The sequence below is a fragment of the Diabrotica virgifera genome, chromosome 5 (assembly GCF_917563875.1).
Source record: "Diabrotica virgifera virgifera chromosome 5, PGI_DIABVI_V3a".
Classification (NCBI taxonomy): domain Eukaryota; kingdom Metazoa; phylum Arthropoda; class Insecta; order Coleoptera; family Chrysomelidae; genus Diabrotica; species Diabrotica virgifera.
The window spans coordinates 202,631,978-202,645,127 of NC_065447.1; positions in this window are offsets into that span (position 1 = coordinate 202,631,978).

Here is a 13,150-nt window from a genome sequence, read left to right on the forward strand (position 1 = left end):
TTGTATGATATACCACTGGTAAAAAATGTCTTAAGGTATTGTCTTTTCTGCAATATAGCAATAAATACAAAATAATGGGGCAAAATAAGTCTGTTGCTATTCAATATTTTTTAACCACTTTGGTGGCACTTAGAACCTTAGTAATTCGCTCAGGAAATTCTTTGTAACATACTTAAATCGTGTAGCAAATTTCATTAGAATCGACCTAATAAATTTTGCATAATAAATTTGCAATCTAAATGTTTTTAAAAAAGTTCAAATTTTTTAAAATCTTTCTGAACAAAAAGTAGACCATTTAGAAGTTGGCTAATTTTTTTACATATTAAGAGGTGCTCTACCTATCTAATACACTTTACGGAATTAAAATCGGATTATTTAAGGGGCCTCAGCAATGTTTTAAATTTATAAACAATTTTTTGGCTTATAAACAAATAGCTTTGTATAATAATAAAAAAATTAATTTTTAGCAATGCAAATAATTAAAATCGGTATCATTTGACTTAAACTTTCAAATGCTGTCAGCAGAATTGCTATTTTATTTTCTAATCAAAAGTTATACCGGGTGTCCACTTATATTTTCCCCCATTTTAACTGCCTGTAACTTCTAAACGGCTCAGGATAAAAATATGCGGTTTCCGCTGAAATGTTTTATTTTAGTAAAAGTTTTGTCTAAATGGATTGAACTTTTTATATCGCTTTCAAATACGAAAACAAAAGTGGCAAATTTTTGAAAAAAACTTTGTTGATTTTTTTTAATGGAACACCCAGTATATTTTTTGTAAATTGAAAGAAAGGTCCTTCACCTATCCAGCGATATAAAGTTTTTTAAAATCGGTTGCCAAATCACTGAGTAATTAATTTTTAAAATGAGAGGTGCAACATGGATATCGCATAACATAATATCAATTTATGTGATTTCCACATTGCATCTCTCATTTTAAAAATTAATTTCTCAGTCATTTGACAACCGATTTTAAAATTTTTTATATAGCTGGATAGGTAAATAAACGTTTTTTCAAGTTTTTAGGTAAATGACCATTTTTTAACGCATTTAAATAAAAAATGGCGGATTTTTGAAACAAAAAATGTTGTTGACTTTTTTTATTAAAACATCCAGTATAATTTTCTGTAACTTGAGAAAATGGTCATTTATCTATCCAGCGATATAAAAATTTTTAAAATCGGTTGTCAAATGACTGAGAAATTAATTTTTAAATTGAGCGATGCAATGTGGAAATCACATAACATAATATCATTTTGCTCAGTTATGTTATTTAGGTATGTGATATCCACGTTGCACCCCTCATTTTAAAAATTAATTACTCAGTGATTTGACAACGGATTTTGAAAAACTTCATATCGCTGGATAGGTGAATGACCTTCCTTTCAATTTAAAAGAAAATATGCTGAGTGTTCCTTTAAAAAAAAGTCAACAACGTTTTTTTCAAAAAATTCGCCATTTTTTTTCGTATTTGAAGGCGATATAAAAAATTCAATCCATTCAGACAAAACTTTTGCTAAAATAAAACATTTCAGCGAAAACCGTATATTTCTATCTTGAGCCGTTTAGAAGTTATAGGCAGTTAAAATGGGGGAAAATATAAGTGGACACCCGGTATATTATTCGCGTTCAAAAATTGCAATTTCTCGATTTTCTGAAGGTTCCACCGCGTTTATCTCGAAAACTATGCATCCTACGAAAAAACTTGTAAGAACATTTTTTGCTTAGAATTACCCAAGAAATACAAAAAAAATGTTTTATATTGCGAAAAATCGATGTTATGTAATTCCTCAAGTTCTTTATTTATAACAACCTTATCGACATCCGGATCAACTGTTACCCAAAAAATTCGTGTTCTACGGGTTAAAATACATAAAAAAAAACTTGGGTAAGTCCATCTAAATAAAGGAGCCCGTAGCACCCCCTCCTGGCCACAGCACTAATTTGTTTATAAGCCAAAAAATTGTTTATAACTTTAAAACATTGCTGAGGCTGCTTAAATAATCCGATATCAATTCTGTAAAGTGCATTAGATAGGCGGAGTACTTCTTTATATGTAAAAAAATTGACAAATCTTTGTATGTTCTAGTTTTTGTTGTGCAAGATTTTAAAAAATTTTAATTTTTTAAAAAAGTTTAGATTGCAAAATTATTAAACAAAATCTAGTAAGTCAATTTTGTACGGTTTTAGCACATTATAAACATTTTCTAACCGAATTAGGAAGGTTCCAAGTGTAACCTAAGTGATGGAAAATCATTGAATAAGGACAGGCTTGTTTTGCCCCCTTATTTTATATTTATTGCTATTTTGAAGCAAGGGTGATAAATTAAGACATTTTTAACCAATCGTATCTGATAGAAAATTTAATTATATTTGTATTATTCCTATAGGACTTTGTTCTAAAATGAATAGTTTTTAAGTTATAAGCAAAAAAGTAGAAAAAAAAACGATTTTTTTTGAAATTTTTAAATATTTTATTTTTTTTATTAATCTTCCGGGCATATTTGAGAAGGAGCATAAATCAATTAATATTAACGAAGTTATCAGCTAACTTTATCCGCAAAAATCTGAATGCCACCTCTCACATCCACCTAAAAACAGATCCTTACTGATCTATAGTGGCAAAGTATATTTACTTATGTGATGAAATTAGAATTGGCAGAGATAACCAAACATGCGAAATAAAAAGATGATTAGCTCTTGTTTGGGCAGCCTACGGAGCGCTGAGAGACATATTTAGGAGCAGTATATCAATCAGTTTAAAAACTGTGCTACCGGTAATGACATATAGAGCAGAGACACTGAATCTAACCAAGGCAACAGCATAGATAATGAGGGTTGCTCAAAGGCGTATGGAAAGATCCATGCAGGGCGTAATCATACGGGATAAAATTAGAATTGGAGATCTGAGACAAAGAACCGGTACCACAGATGTTATAAAAAGTGTCACCAAGCTCAAATGGAACTGGGCAGGACACGTCGCCAGTCTGAAGGACTTAAGATGGACACGAAAGCTAATGAAATGGAGACCAAGAGAAGATAAACGCAGTAGAGGAAGATCGCCTACACGATGGACAAATTATATCAGGCGGATTAGTAAAAACTGGCAACAATCAGCACAAAACCGTGAAGTGTGGAAACAATTGGGGGGAGACCTATGTCCAGCACTGGACGTAAATTGGTTGGATGACGACAATATAATTACGATATTACTATAATATATATTTTACTTTAACAGCTACTTCAGGGTAAGCATCACCCAACATTTTTTTATTGCACTGGGGTCAAGTAAGATATCATTTTAAAGTCTTTGCATTTCCTTGTAATTAAGTACTTAAATCTTTAAATTCGGTCCAATACTTTATTTCATTTATTTAGCAAACTTTTAATCTTTAAATTGTATTTGGGGTATTCCCATCTCGGCTCACTATAATCCTTTAGCCATTTATGATACCCCAGGTAGATTTTAAAAACCCCCCAGGTCGGCTCGAAGATTAACAGGTAGATATTATTACCCCTTAGTAGGTATAATATTAATTTTATCTTGGAATTACAGAAATGTAGTACAGAAATTTTGGGTTCTTTGCGAATTTGAGAAATAGTTTCACTTTGTTGGAAATGTTGGCTGTACAATCTATTTCCCTATTGACACATAGTGCATAGGAATTCGGACCAACTCATAATACCAGCAGGTGCACGGTGCCAATCTTGAAGCAAAGATAAAGACGCACATTAATTTGATAATATTTTAATCATCTAACATCGACTTGTTGTTGCATTAGATCAAGCAAATATAGCTTAAAATTTGTTTTTCAAAGGTCATGTGACCAATTTCTGTGGCTAGTTTCAACTACAATGATCTAGAGTTTAACCTGATGATGATCTGCTAAGACCGAAAACGTTTGTTAATCTGTGATGTAAAAGTTTTTGTCCAACTTCGATCTAAGAAATTTTTTTAATAAAATTTATATATACCAGCTACAAAAAGAAGTCTTTTTCTACAGTATTTTTGCTATGGTATAGGGATTTCCCTTTTTATGTTAATATTTCAGTCGTTTAACCAAGAACATAAAACTGCTCAAAACCGCTGGAACAATTATCCGTTTACGCCTAAATAAAATTCTCTGGCGAACGAGGTACAAGCTCCCCAGTATTGAATCCGTAGCTCAATGTAAATTGCTTCACCAGTCTTGTGTGTGTTAACTGTTAACTCGTATTTTTAACTTCGACAAGAGTGGCCATCACCGTACAGTTGACAGATTCGTGGAGTTCAGCTGTCATAAACAGTGAGAATGCTGCCATTACCAGTCTATTCAGTTAATTGCTTGGGAATGGAGTGTGACCTCTTTATAAAACCAGTGGCGTGTATGAAAATGTTTACTAATGAGCAGTAGGTATAAACAGCATAGAATGAATTAAATACAAATTAATGTTCATTAAAATACATACCGTATGAACAAATACATACCATACAAACGTTTTATATGAAAAGGGGTAGAGGCCATCGCAAATTCGAAAAGCTTTCTCAAATATTCGATAAAGTACAGAAAAATGTAGATACTCTAGGAGTGAAAATCAAACTATAACCAATTATTATGACTAAGACCGCGAAAAAGTACATCTAGCACCAACTTAAAAAGAAAACTACTCAGCTGAGTATCATTGCGCTCTATAATTTTATCTTATTTTTTTCAAAAACCATACATTTTAAACCAGTCCAATTTTTTGAACATAGAAATCACACTAGCATAAAAGGTATTATAAAATAAAAATATTGTATTTAAATTCTGGTGGATGCGGTTTAAGTATACTGTTTCATTTTTCCTTAAAATATATTAGTCATCAATATTTTTGCAGCATATCTGGTTGAGTTTGAATGTAATCGTCATTATTTAACAGTGCTCATTTTAAATGTCTTTTTAAGCACTACAAAAGTTATTTGTAGCATTATACCCCTAAAATCAACCATTTTTCTGTCATTTCAGGTTAAATACACCTTGAGTGTGCACCAAAAAATCTCTTTTCACCTACCATATCTCTTGTGTTATAACTAGAGGAATTCTGAAGAAACAAATCTCTTTGTTTTTCATAACCTACAAAACAATTTTATATAGTTTTTTCGTTAGATGCATAGTTTTTAAGCTATTCGCCAAAAAACGTCGGAATAGGTGTCATTTTTCAATGAAAATGGAAATTTTGAACCACGAATAACTTAAAAAGTATTGAGTTTACAAAAAAATCAATGTTTTTACAACCCCCTCTGTAGCTCAGTGATAAGAGCGCCTACCTTTTGACCCAACGGTCATGAGTTCGAATCTCACCTGGGTAGAGAATTTTTCATTTATTAAAAATTAATTAATGAAAATAGTTTCTATCTTTGTGCGATCGGTACTCACCGGAGGGACCGCAGACGTTCAAATAAAATAATTAGCGTCTCTTTGCAAATACAATGACGTCGACTTTGCTAAGTAACAAGACATTTACTCAACACACACACACACTACACATTACACTAGGAACCAGATTGAAAAAATCGACTGTAACATGTCAATGGCTATTAGTTGTCGAGGCATTAAACTAATGGTAGGGGAGGAAAGTATGCTAAAGGGCCTAGCCGGGTAAGATGGTGAAAAGTGCCCCCAACCCAATTTAAATTCCATATAGGCCACTTTTTAGCACATATAGAGGAACTCACTTTCTGAAATTTTTAGCCCCCTAGGTGGTCACGTGACCCTCCTAGAGCCTAATTAGGCTTTTTATGTTTTTATTTTTTATCTCACCCGCATCAAGAGCTAGCCAAAAACTTTATTTAAAAAAGTTGTAAGCTTCAACAAGATCTATACGAAAATTTTTTTTTTTTAATTTTTTGGCGGGAAATTCGAATTTTTAGAACAATTTAAAACTTTTAAATAACTCTGAGAAAAAAACTAAGACACTCGTTTTTACGAAAATCAATTATAATGTGTATTTTTGCACAATCTTTCACCCTGAATTTTTTCAGATTTTTAAAATTGGTGAAACGTACCTTTAAAAATAAAAAACCGCATTTTTTCGGTTTTTTTTTTCGTTTTTTGATACAATTTTATACATATTTTTCAAAAAATTTAACACCGTCACTAGAATAGGTAAAAAACTGAAAAATAATTGGGGTTTGCTTAATAAAATTTTTTTTTTTAACGCCATCCATTTTCAAGATACAGGGCGTTGAAGAAAACAAAATTTTACATATTTTTTACGATTTTGCCGAAAATACTGGCAACATTGTAATAAAACTTGGCGGGTTTTAAGAGGTAGTTAATGTGCATGTTTTGACATACAATTAAGGATTTGATATTCATTATTGGCGCGCATAGGGGTAATGGTCTGAACTTTTCAAAGAAAAAAAGATAGTACGCCACTGACATATTTCAAATTAACAATCATATTTGAATTCCTCGTTCAATTTGCAATAAAAAATCTATCTTCTCATTTTTTCATACGACGCGCCGTTTTGCTGCAAAAAAATAAAATATCTTAACGCTTCCAAAGTATTCGAATTAATTTTGATAATGGATGTACGAGTTTTATTTATTATGTAGATGTAGAAACTACTAGAGGTTCGAATACTTTGTAAGGGTTAAGATCTTTTATTTTTTGAATAAAAATGGCGCGTCGTATGAAAAAATAAGAAGATACATTTTTTGTCACAAATTGAACGAGGAATTCAAAAACGATTGTTAATTTGAAATATGTCAGTGGCGTACTATTTTTATTCTTTAAAAAGTTCAGACCATTACCCCTATACGCGCCAATGATGAATATGATGAATATCAAATCCTTAGTTGTATGTCAAAACATGCACAATAACCACCTCTTAAATCCCGCCACGTTTTATTACAATGTTGCCAGTAGTTTCAGCAAAATCGTAAAAAATGTGTAAAATTTTGTTTTCTTCAACGCCCTGTATCTTGAAAATGGATGGCGTTACAAAAAATTTTTATTAAGCAAACCCCAATTATTTTTCAGTCTTTTACCTATTCTAGTGACAGTGTTACCTTTTTTGAAAAATATGTATAAAATTGTATCAAAAAACGAAAAAAAAAACCGAAAAAATGCGGTTTTTTATTTGTAAAGGTACGTTTCACCAATTTTAAAAATCTGAAAAAATTCAGGGTGAAAGATTGTGCAAAATTACACATTATAATTGATTTTAGTAAAAACGAGTGTCTTAGTTCTGTTTTCAGAGTTATTTAAAAGTTTAAAATTGTTCTAAAAATTCGAATTCCCCGCCAAAAAATAAAAAAAAAAAATTTTCGTATAGATCTTTTTGAAACTTACAACTTTTTTAAATAAAGTTTTTGGCTAGCTCTTGATGCGGCTGAGATAAAAAATAAAAACATAAAAAGCCTAATTAGGCTCTAGGGGGGTCACGTGACCACCTAGGGGGCTAAAAATTTCAGAAAGTGAGTTCCTCTATATGTGCTAAAAAGTGGCCTATATGGAATTTAAATCGAGCTGGGGGCACTTTTCACCATCTTACTCGGCTAGGCCCTTTGCAGTTATTCTAGCGTTATGGCGACCTATTGGGTTGTGAAGATTAGGTCCTAAAACCAAAAAAAGTTAAGTTAAGTTTTCCATAAAGTGGGTGACTTTCCATTTTTTAATTTAATTTTCCATTTCCAATAATCGTTTTTCCGATTATAGCGCCATCTATCCATAATTCAAAAAAATGTCTCGCATAAAAGTTTTTTAAAAATTTTTACGTCCAGTAAGGTCCTTTACGGTAGTAGGGAATCCAAAACTGCAATAAAAAATGGAGGCTCCTCTATAAGATTTTAAAGTAACCCCCACTCCACATCCGTGGGGGTCGTGTTTGGTGTCATTCGATAGATTTTTCAAAAACATTGAAATCGTGTATTTTTCCGTTTTTCGATCTGATGTTCATTTCGCCAAATATCGCGGAGTTCGTATTTAAAATTTTAAATTTGCCCCACACCCTTCTCCGTGGGGGGTGTGTTAGGTATCATTATTCGATAGATTTTTGAAACATATTAAACACGTATTTTTAGTTTGTCGATTTAACGTTCATTTCGATTTTGTGAGTAGCCCATCTCCTTACGGCCCGCTCAAATCGTCAGATTTTTGAAATATACACTGTTTTGCATGTACTTAACTTACTTTATCTGACGATTTCGAGTTTTTCCAAGAATATTTTTTTTTCGGACCCCCCTTAACGAACTCCCCTGTATTAAGAGCCAACATATGATAGAGGTACGTTTACAGGTTACAAGGTTTCTCCCCATGTGATAATCTGACGCGCTCGAGTAAATGCAAACATCCCCTACCCTAAATAAAAATTATATAAAAATAAAATAAAAATTCCATATTTATGCAGTTGCAATCCAAAGGCAAAACAATTTTATTTTTCACTTAGAATACGGAACGCAGTGCCAGCACTCTGAATCGCCGATTTTCGACACTTGTTGGAGTCTCATCGGAGAGAACGTAGGCCTGCTGCTCCATACTCTAAGTGACCAATACCGAGAGTTTATCCCCCACACCGCAACTGACGTGAATGAACTAGGTGACTAGCGTCATCTGGCAATGGAAAGATGAAGTAGTTTTCAATCCTAATAGCAATATTAATAATATTTAAAAATATTAAAATATTACTGAAAGATTTTTAAATTGAAAACTTATTGGTCCATTTTCTTGGTAACACCCCCAAGGCTTCTAAAATTTGCAAACCAGATGGATGCTGAAGCGAAGAAGACAAGAGGGAATTCAACAAACTTACAATTCACGACCCCGTCTGTTCAGCTGGTAAATTCCAACAGAAAATGGACATAGTTTGTTACGGTCTTTGCTACCGCTGCGCTGGTTAAATAAAAAAAATATAAAAAAAAAATTGAAAATTAAGTTTTGATCATAGGACTCTAAGAACGGTGACCTTAACAGTGGTATTCCGGCTTAGCTCAGAAGAAGGCGATATCGTGAGTCGTACCTAAGTACTTAATGCCTAAATATCTTTTATAGTGTTAACCCGGTTGCGCCAATCGGTTTTCCCCAGATACCACTACGTAAAATTACTTACTTCTAACCGATAAATAGGTAAATATCAGAAGTTAAAAGAAATCCTAATCTCATAAAAAAAAACATTTTATAATACATAATTATTTAAGTTAATATTATTAAATATTTAAATGTAACCAAGGTTGTATTCATACATGTTACGGTATTAAACTCCTTATAGATCTATATAGGCTCACATTGATATTATACTGTATATATATAAAAAAAGAAAAGGAAAAACAAAATAGAAAATGTTATTAAAGTATGAACAACCTTAAATTAAACGAAAAGTGATAATGTTTCAGTCCACTTAGCCGCACGATATTAACATAACCACTGTGTAGAATTTTCTGCGTTGAAAATCCAATACTCCAAAAAAAAAAAGGAAAAATCCTCCTACCTTTCGATTTCTGCTTTCCCTTACTTACATAGCCAAACTTCAGTCGTTAAGCTTGGTATTTAATCATTGTGACTTCACCTTAGGCAGAACCCTATGCCATGCGAAGACTAATATATTTGGGTAGGTATACCTAGGACCTCACACTTGCACCCTACAAATAGTTCATATTTTAAGCAAAAATTTAATTTGCCGACAACATTCTTATTCAAATTTTGATTTTTGTCTACCCGGCCTAATTAATTAAGTCAGAATTTTATTATTATTCAAAATCATCAACCACCGGTTGTTACTGTAAATTTTAAAGTTCTTAACACCAACAAAAAGTGAAAGATAGTATAGGTAAACTACACGCTCTTTTTACGTTCGAATTCTACCACAAAAACAATTAACAAGTGACAGTAAAGAAATAAAGAAGTAAGATTCAACTTTGAATTGAGGAAAATGAAAAGGGTTAAATTATAACGAGATCTATCTTAACTTACCTCAAAGAGGGCTGTGATTATCCGGGAAAATATAAAATTTCCCTAGCACACCGGCATAGAAAACACGCTTCTAACCCTTGCTTCCGCTCAGCAAAAGTCCGTTACATCGGCCGATTGACAAACAAAACCAAAACCCACCAGACATCAATTCCACAACTATCCGACCCCTCACGCTATTCCTTCCAAACGTTCAAAGGAAAACCCCTAATTTTCCTCACATTGGCACGTGAACTTGACTTCCTGACCTCCAACCAAAAAGTAAAACCTTTCGCGTCGGTGTCAATGACAGACCCTTGTGATAGTGACTATGCCACCCAAAATACTGTTTGATAATTATGCTGTGTTATCAAGGGTACTGTTGGTTGTCTAACTAGTAGTGACCAATTCAGAGTTATTTATTTTCATATTTTCTTGTAGTACGGTAGCTGATCACAGCAAGTTTATAAATATTGACTGACATACGGCTGCAAATTGCAGTCGGCTTTTGCGTGAAAATAGACCATAACATCACCCCCTTCCTAAAAAAAAAAAAAAAAAAAAAAAAAAAAATGGATGGCCTCAAATTTGTGTGGTTGGTTAAACCTTCGCCCCTAAGGAGTATGATATCCATAATATTGCAACACCTAACTGTGAGTGAACACAGAAAGGCGCGTGGACTTGAATATATTGAGCCACTGACGGGAGTAAAAGCATTTTTCTAATTCTATTGTTAGTATCCTTACAAAATAAGACTAAAAACTAGACTATCAGAATCAACTTTGATACTGTTGAAATCGGGACCCTTTACATGGCCTCTGGTAATCACCAGTTACAGCACAAAAAAAAAAATCATAGCCAAAATTTTGATCCTATAGGGATCGACAATTTTCCAAATCAATTCACTTTTCCATACTAAAAAAAAAAAACCTGCATGTACACAACTAATACATCATCGGTAACTTGCATTGCCAAAGATACCTCAGTATCTGTAACATTAGAAAAAGTCCTATCTGAGATAAGAATTATACTCAATAACTATAAGGTTCTAATACTCTATCACTTACTCAAAAAAAAATCTTACCCACAGCTCGTTTTGTAGAGATATCACTCTCTTGGCAATGTATGCAAAAAAAAAAAAAAAAAAAAAAAAAATCCGTGACAACGAACACCTATAAAGGAAAAGGTCGTTGCAAAATTGCCTAGAACAAAACTATGTGCTCTAAAGTTTCCTGGAGTTCTATTAAAAAAAAAATATATATGTATACTTACTAAAAAAAACCATATCTAGACAAATCAGTATTACAATCTACCATATAAGATGACTTAAGTTGGAGTTGAAACAGCAGTGATATCTGCTTTCAAATCTTTACTGTGCCAAGTTCCTACGCTAGTACCTTTATCGTCTTTTAACTTGTATACCCAAGGACTGACTTTTTCATAAATTGTTAGGGGTCCGCGAAATTTTGGCGCTAATGATGCTGTGAAGTAACTTGCCGCATCGGACTGTACATAGTTTTTAAGCCACACCTTTTGCCCTACTTCATAAATTACATCTCTACGCCTGAGATCATACCGTTTTTTACTAGTCTGGTAGGCCTTATCCAGCCGCTGGCGAATATCTTTAAATAACTTTGACAATTCATTAGGTCGGTTCGCAGGTTCTGCAACCACGGACTCGTTAGAAACGCCTTGTGAATGATCCTTACCATTAACAATTATTTCCCTGCCAAAATTTGCCAGAAAAGGAGTTACCTTCGTAGTCTCGCTGATGGAAGTGCGAATAGCACACGCTACCTTTTGCAGGTACTGATCCCACTGACGGTGGTTGTCTGCTACATAGGAGCGCAGCATCGTCTTTAAAGTCCTATGCTGACGTTCACAAGCGTTAGCTTGCGGGTGATAATTAGCAGTGCGTATAAGATCAACACCATATGAACCTGTAAAATCCACAAACTCCTTGCTAACGAATTGTTTCCCATTATCGGTCAGCAGCTTCTGGGGCACTCCAAAAAGTAAGAATACGTGATCCTCCAAAATCTTGCAGATGGTTTTCGAATTTGCCGTACGCATAGGTTGGAAAATACAGAATTTGGTAAAGTAATCCTGTACACTCAAAATATAAAGATATCCATTGGTTGATTTGGGAAATGGACCTACTATGTCCACCGACACTAATTCCCATGGTTTCGATACGTCAGGTCTTCCACATAATTGACCAGCTGGAGCCTTTTGTTCGGGTTTACTAGCGATGCAAGTATGACAATTCCTTACGTACTTGCCGACATCACTCTTCATTTTAGGCCAATAAAATTTTGAAGATATTCGATGAAAAGTCTTATGTACACCAGTATGACCAGAAGTTGGATCGTCATGCTGTTTCCGAAGAATATCTTTCCGTTTATCTCTTGGAACCACTAACTTCCAATCGTATTCGAATCCTACAAGTTTCGAATAACGATTCGCCACATACTTATATAATCGACCATCGGCCACTCGCCACAACGGATACTTTAAAGGAGATTCTTCCACTAACGTCTTCTGTTTGACATACCATGGATCCTTAACCTCCGGAATATCATCTTGCGACTGCACTAAATCGACAACGTCAATGCTCGGGACGGCCCTACTTAACATGTCTGGAACGACATTTTCAGCTCCCTTGCGATGTACAATCCTAAAATCAAATTGTTGGAGTCTCAGAATCCACCTGGCTAGTCGCCCAGTTGGTTGTGGTAATTTATATAACCACGTCAAAGAATGATGGTCTGTAACGACGGTAAAAGAATAACCTTCCAAATATGCCCTCAGTTTCTCTATGGACCACACAATCGCCAAACATTCTCTCTCAACGGTAGAGTAATTTCTTTCGGTATGTGACAAGGACCTACTCACATATGCAATTACGTGTTCGCCATCATCTGACAGCTGACTTAAAACCGCTCCGATACCATACGCCGAGGCGTCCGTCTGAAGCTGAAACGGCTTAGAGAAGTTTGGACAACTTAGGATGGGAGCAGATACTAAACAGTCCTTAATCTTACGAAAGGAATCCTCACATTCCTCGGTCCAGTTCCATTTTCTGTTCTTTCGAAGCAAACCCGTAATCGGTGCAACTACTGACGAGAACTGAGGTATGAACCTCCTATACCACGAGGCCGTGCCTATTAGGCGACGAATTTCTGTTATGTTTTTGGGTGTTGGTATTTCCAGAATGGCCCTAACCTTATCCTGATCACA